Consider the following 6,865-nt stretch of genomic DNA (forward strand, 5'->3'; position numbering starts at 1 on the left):
GAGTTTTTTGATTGGCAGGCTTAATTAGAGTTTAATGCAATGTTCAGATAGGCATTAACAATACACTGTGCTTAGATCAAGGAGAATGAAAGGGAGCAGCAAGCAAGCGAACGCTCGAACAAGCAATCATTTCTGTAACTTACTTTTGGGTCTGTGAACTTGACCTTTAGCCTTCCCACCATCTCCAGCCTGAACAGGTTCCACACAACAGGCTCTGTTCCGGCAGGATGGGGAGCAGAGGGCACGAGACAGCACTCATTTCAGCTCTACAAAGCACAACAAAGATTCCCAGTAAACAATAGGAGGGAGCATTTTTTTCAGCTTATTTTATCAGCCAAGTTGCAGCAAAACTATGAATACATTAGCCTGCCCTTGTGGGACTGCTTTTGTTCAGTCAAAAGGACCAAGAAAGAATGGGAAAAAATGAAAGAAAGAATGAATTGGCAAAGAAAAAAAAAAAAGGAAGAAAGAATAGCTGCCAAGTGAACTGGGAAACCTTCTAGAAAGAAAATTAAATGTAATTGCATAGGCAATTCATTTTTCTCATGGTTTTTTTGCATCCTTGTTAATGAAGCTGGGCTAAAAGAGATGATCCTGGATGTTCCACTGCCACCAACAAAGTCAGTGGCTCAGGAGTTTGTGGGGGGCACTCATTCCTTGCATGCACAGGTGTTAAATTTGCTCTTCTAGGGTACACATTGAGTGTCTGATAAATTAATGCTCTGAATATCTATTTTGATTTATTTATAAATGGAATGTAGAGAGATTGAAAAAGTACTAATTAGGGAAGCAATCAAGGATTCATGCTTCAGGAGAGAAAATGTGAAGTGTGAGGCACTTTAGGAATACCTGAAATATTTGTTTAATTTGCTTCAACAACTCCCTGCAAAAAAATTGTTGCTCTTATTTGAGAGGCAGCAGTTTGCTGGCAAATGAAAGAGTTGAGGCAAAGTCTAATGGAGCTGTTTTCCAGGAGCATTTTCTGATTTAATCTACATTTAACATTTAGCATTTAACAGAACAGAATCCAAAAAATGTCCTGACACCTTGCTAGAGGGAGGCTTAGATAACTAAACCTTGATTCAAATGCTGACTTCCAAAATGTCAATCCTCAACTCCCATCTAATCCTAAAGACATTTTAGTGTCTACCAACAAAATACTCTAGATATTCTTTTTGCCTCCTCTAGCAAGGAGACTGCTTAAGTCTCGGAGAGCAAACAGCCTGGCAGCAGCCTTGCACATTGTTTCCCATCTAATTCATCCACTGAACCATTCTTTTGCCTTTGCCACAGGCAGGCCACATGTAAAACAAATTTAAACAATGCTCTCATGATGGCCTTTCTTGCATAGCTGACACCATTCTAACAAGGGTCAGGCTCAGCGATGCTCTGTTTGACAGACCTGAATCCAGGTCCTTTCAAGACAAGTGATCCAGTGCTTGGTCTGCTGGCCCTTCTGGACAGGACTCAATATCTCACTATCTCCTCCTCTCTGCATAAATAATTAGTTGGAATACAAAAAAGGATCCACTGCTGCATTTCCCAAGATGAAACAGGTGTTCTCCTTGGCATGGAGGATAAAGGATAAAGCTTAAGCTATATATTCCTCCTAAGCATATGTCGACCTCATGGATCTACATTCTGGGTTTCCTAAATCATCCTCTCAGGCAGTAACTGTTCTCAAACATAGCACGGGAAGCTTAGGCCCTAAATCAGATGAGCATTTGGTATTACAGTAGCTGCCTAATAACTCCAAAGCTGGGAGATGTGACACTTGAGCTAAGGCTCCTTGCCAAATCTAGCCCCTCATAGATATCACTCTTGACAAACTCCCTCTTGCTCACACATTGAAGAGCAGGAAGAATGCTGGAGGTCCTCTTTGTGTTTCTGCCCAGTAATCCAGACCACGTACTAACAAGAGTACTGAATTTTTACATCAATATGCTGCTGTTTGCTTTATCCTTCCACTATGGGTCACCACGAAAAAGAAACTGCTACGTCAAACAGGCATCCTCTGCTATCAGGCTCTTGGGTTCTTGCCTCCACTCCCAGTGGAAACAAAGAAGTGGTGTAGATGCCATAGCTACCCATGGTTTCAACCTTGCAGGGGTTTGTCACAGCACAGTTGACGGGAATCAGTGCTGGTACAGAAGTTTTCCAAAGTGCGTGTGGGGCAAAGAGCAGACTAACCTGTGTCTAACAGTACCACTGTAAACTGTGGTACTAACTGTACCACAGGAGACAATGAGAAGAGGGAAAGGAGATCATCCCCCACTGGCACTGTTAGCTTCCAACAACAGAACCAACAGTCTGGAGTTTTTTGGATGCACCTTGTTTGGCACTAATAGAATTCCTTCTGATGCGGGTGAATGCACCCTTGCCACACCACCAATTACCATTACCTCAAGACTTTTTGTCTTTGAGATACTCATCCCACTTCTAAAGAGCCCTTCTAAACTTCATTTACCAGACAGTCACAAAACAAAATCCAATTTCACAAGTATTTGGGGTTTGGTGCATGGAAATGAATGAACTTCCCCTGATCCTCATCCTCCTTTCTCACCCTAAGTGTCAGGATGTTTCTGGAGTGCCAATCACTACACTTGCTAGGAACTGCATCCTCCACTTTGGACAGCACAATTATCTCTTGAGCAATCAGCTTGTGACATAACAAGCATAAACAGCAGCAAGAGATAAAAATCAAAAGCCACAATGTTTTCACACAGGTGCTGCAAGTTGCTAAGCAAAGGAAACCATAAACTTCTAACAGATGCTATGCTGGCAGAACTGCTTCCAAATAGATACTCTTTTCCAAGCACCATTGGTGTCAACTATCCTGAGGGACTTACAATACTCAAAATAGAAAACAGAATTATTTAAATGAGCCAAGAAGAATCCCAGTAGTCCACTAACATCCCATGAAGTGAGTGATGGAGGGAGAAAACATGAACACTTTTCCCTTTCTCAAGAGACATTGCAGACACTGAACATGAAATCAGGGAGACTTATGTACAAGTTCAACCTGACTCCAGCTTCAGCTGTGACTTGGCTCCACTTTGGCAGCTCCACAGCTCTGACCACTGATCAGTGGGAGGCATCCTCTGCACCTTTGGTTTCCCTTGCAGTAAGGCTCTTCTGCAAGATGAGATACTGTCCCAACTGCTTTGCATTACTGTCCTCCTGAAGGAAGCATTCATAAACTAATAAGTGGGCACAACGACAACATGCAGGGGCACTTCTTTGCTAGGACAGGAGGCCTTTAGGCTTACACACACACATTGCAGACATTGTGATCTATCCCAGTGCTAAAATGTGTTGGCCATTAAAGCCTTTCCAGCACGGACAAATCCATCATATTTGGCATTCACCTCACCAACCCCCATTCCACTCAGCAGGAAGCCTACCAACACATAGATGTGGATGCTGTCCTGCAGAACACTTCTAACTCATAACAATTTTACCTGAGTGGCCTCAGCCACAGCCCATCTCACACGGATGCTGCAGCCAGGCACTAACTGCCTGGGAAGGTGTCAGAGGACACATGATGAACACCAGCTTGCAAACTCATTTCAAGAAAAATGGTACTCTAAGGAAATTAAAGCTTTAGCTAGCAACTATTTATCTTGTCAGTAATGGAGATGGGTGGATAATGATTAAATTTGGGTAAATATAAATCAGTAACACTCAATTAATTTAACCTGTGTACATTATAAGTAAGAGTCAGCATAGATCAAAGGCAGATTATGAACAACTTCCAGGGGGCATGCAGTGACAGAATGGACTGTCAGTAATCTTACTGCAACACCAAGTCAGCCAGAGGTCACTTTGTTCCAAACCAAATTCCAGAAAACTTTTTAAGAAGGTGAGGCTGTCTCAAAGGCTCTAGCATTCTTCTAGTAGTATCTTGAACCAAAGCACAGAATATAACAAGGGATCCTTACCTCCTCCAAAAAAACCCAACTCAGCTAGTCAGGTTTCTCCCTGATTTTCTGGAGCTTTTGGTTTGCTTAATGTCTAAATGTAGACATGGACAAACAAGAACACCCACAGCTACATAGAAATCTTGCTTGAATGAACAGGTCTGTGATGTGATACCTCCTTTATAAATAAAGAAAAGTTGTGATCTTCAGGAGTAACCTGAAGCATTAAAGGAAGACCACAGCCTACTCCCTAGATGAAGACTTCATGTTACATTTCTTCAATTCCCCTAGATAACAGCCTTCATTTCTCAGAAAAAATTTAATAGGCCTAATTCCCACTAGAGTTACAATGTACCCTGGGCACAAAACAGGAGCTGTTCTTATAAATCCTGAAGACTGAAACTCCAATTTTACATAAAAAATATGTTAAGTAATAACAGCATGTTTTTTGCACCGTTATTTAATCTAGCAGTCAGAAAAAAACCCTTCATCATTAGCCTTTCTGATAACCCTGCCAGCTGAGGCAACACTTATGGTGCATGCACTACCCATAGTAATCATCACATGGCAGCAGCCGCCCGTTACACTTGGAAGAAACTTGAAGGCTTGAGGATTGATATTTTGCTAACAGCCCACCCTGAACCACTCCATTCTCCTCCCTCACTAACACTGGATTGAGGAGGAACTTCCCAAAGCATCCAGCAGTGAAGGAACATGGAAGAACAGAGGGAGTGCTAGCTTCTTCCACTGAGTCTTTTGTCTGTCAATGAACACTACTGTCAGCCAGCTGAGTAATGAACTTCGAATCCCTGGAACTTCATCCAAGTATCCTCCCTGCCCATGTCTAGTTAGTACTTTAAAAGCCTGCCACTGCTTTGCCCTTTCATTTGGCTTCCATGAAAGCAGCCATCAAGCTACTTGGGAGACATTACAGAGACCTACCAGGTTTATGATGGCACCTGGTGCCAGCAGGTTCCTGGAACAGCCCTTAAGCTGCCGCCTGACTGCGCAGGCCTGCAGGCTCAGCCGCTCCTGGAGTGACATGGCAGTGGCCTGGTGGTGCCCAGGAGAGGCTGGCTGGGGGGCACAAACACACAGGAAATCACTTTGATGGTTATCAAGAGCACAAATATGTCACACCAGGAGCTCCCAGCTGTTCCCCTCACGGAAAGCACCCACTGGTGTTAGTGGTGACATGTTCGCTCCCTCACAGGCCGCAGCGCTGCCTCAGGGCCAGGAGCCACAGCGATCCCCCACACCTGGTGTTCCCACTGCGGCGCGGGGCCAGGGTGGGCCTCCAGGCCTCACACCAGGATCGCTGCCTGCCAGGATTGGTGGGAAGAGTCTGTGGCGAGTCCATGGCCCAGCAGAGCCTGACACCCCCGAAAATTGCACCTCAAACACGCAGCATCTGCAATGCACGCTCCGACACCCAGTTGTGCCCACACAGAGACCCCTCAGGGACAGCAAACCCGCTCTGCATCACCAGGCACTCGCTGTGGCTTCGGAACAAGAAATTATCATTAATCTTGTTGTTAATTATCACTGCAATTGGCAGGGCTCTTCTCAGTGATGTCCAGCCTGAGCACCAGGCAATGCAGCAACATGCATTGTTCAGTCCTTTATTATTTTTGTAGGGCAAGTTCTTCCTGCAGTACCGCTACCCAGGCTGCTTCAGTTTGCTTCTTTGCTGATTGTGTCCTCTAATTTTGTTCTTGCACATCAGGGACTGAGGATGGTGCATTCTCCGATGGCAAAATCCATCAAGGAAAACTCCGGGGGAAAACCAGTCTTTAGCGGTGCCCTTTTTTATTGCACTAAATAAAGGCTACACTGATGCTGTTAGCTGTGCCACAGTTTTTTCTGTGGAGTTGCTTGTTTCATGACAGCTGAGCTCAGGCATTTTATTCAGCAAGCTCCTTGGGCAGAGCTGAAACAGCAGTGTCTGCCATGTGTTTCGTCTTACACAGGTGAACGTGGCCAGAGCTCACTCCCACACCGGCCGCAGCAGCCACAGCCAACCTCGCAGCCAACAATTCTGACAAAGGGGATGCAGAGGCACCTTCCTGCCCCTGTGAGGGGAGAGCTCAGGAATGTGCTGTGCCTCCAGAAGGGGATGTGCGTGCAGGTGACTGCAAATGGCAATGCTAAAGTGTTTGAAGTGATTTGTAGAGATGGAAGCAGCCCTGAGCTGTCTCCAGTGCAGAGAACAATGGCTGCACTTTCCTGGGAGTGGGCTTTGGATTTGAATCCAGAGCTGCAGTGCTGCAAACCTTATGCTTGTAAGCTTTCATCAGCTTGGTTTCATATAAAATTACATTTCCGATCAAAATGCTAGCCAGATCCCAGTTTTAGCAGTGTCCCTGGACATGGGTGTCCCATGGAGAGATGGCTGTGGGACATTTGGGGACATGAGCACTGTCCTCTGTTCCTCTCTATTTTGTAATGTAATGGACTGCTACATCTCCTTGGCATGATCCTTAGGGGCTTTAGAAATTAGGCTTGTCAAGAAAGAAGTTGAAGGCCCTAGAGAGCTGTCTGATGAAGAACAAGAGAGTTTTTATGTGCTCTAAACCCTCCCACCCAATTTCTCTGCTGCTGCCAGGCAGTCCACCCCTTTCAGCACACATTAGCAAACATCACAAGCCTATTGGAAAAAGTGCTGGAAATGAAAAATGAAATGTACTCTATTTAGTCTTCAATTAAGGAAGAAGAGTTTACTCCATCTCTCTAGGGCAACAAAAAACTGGAGCAGAGTGTTAGGTTCATTGAACATTAATGATCTTTTTCTATTATGCTAAATTATTGTTTCCTTAGCCAGTGATCAAATACAATAGCTTTATTAAAGCCCTTTTCAGTTAGAAAAAAGAAAGTGCCTCTCTGCAGCAGTGGCTGTTATGAATGACAAAGGAGCAAGGGCCCTGCAACGGGGTGATTGTTGGAAA

General features: G+C 44.6%; 1 protein-coding gene across 1 annotated transcript in view; it reads right to left on the reverse strand.

Moving 5' to 3' along the window:
* Positions 1–5,104, reverse strand: part of LDLRAD3 (low density lipoprotein receptor class A domain containing 3) — a 207,273-nt gene extending 202,169 nt beyond the window's left edge. Inside the window, exons 1-2 of the mRNA XM_064425022.1 lie at positions 4,863–5,104; positions 144–266 (exon numbers count right to left, since the gene is read on the reverse strand). The gene's annotated coding sequence lies outside the window, so the exon portion shown is untranslated. The remainder of the gene's footprint in view (positions 1–143; positions 267–4,862) is intronic.
* Positions 5,105–6,865: the final 1,761 nt, after the last annotated feature.

This window comes from Passer domesticus, chromosome 6, assembly GCF_036417665.1.
Source record: "Passer domesticus isolate bPasDom1 chromosome 6, bPasDom1.hap1, whole genome shotgun sequence".
NCBI classification, from domain to species: domain Eukaryota; kingdom Metazoa; phylum Chordata; class Aves; order Passeriformes; family Passeridae; genus Passer; species Passer domesticus.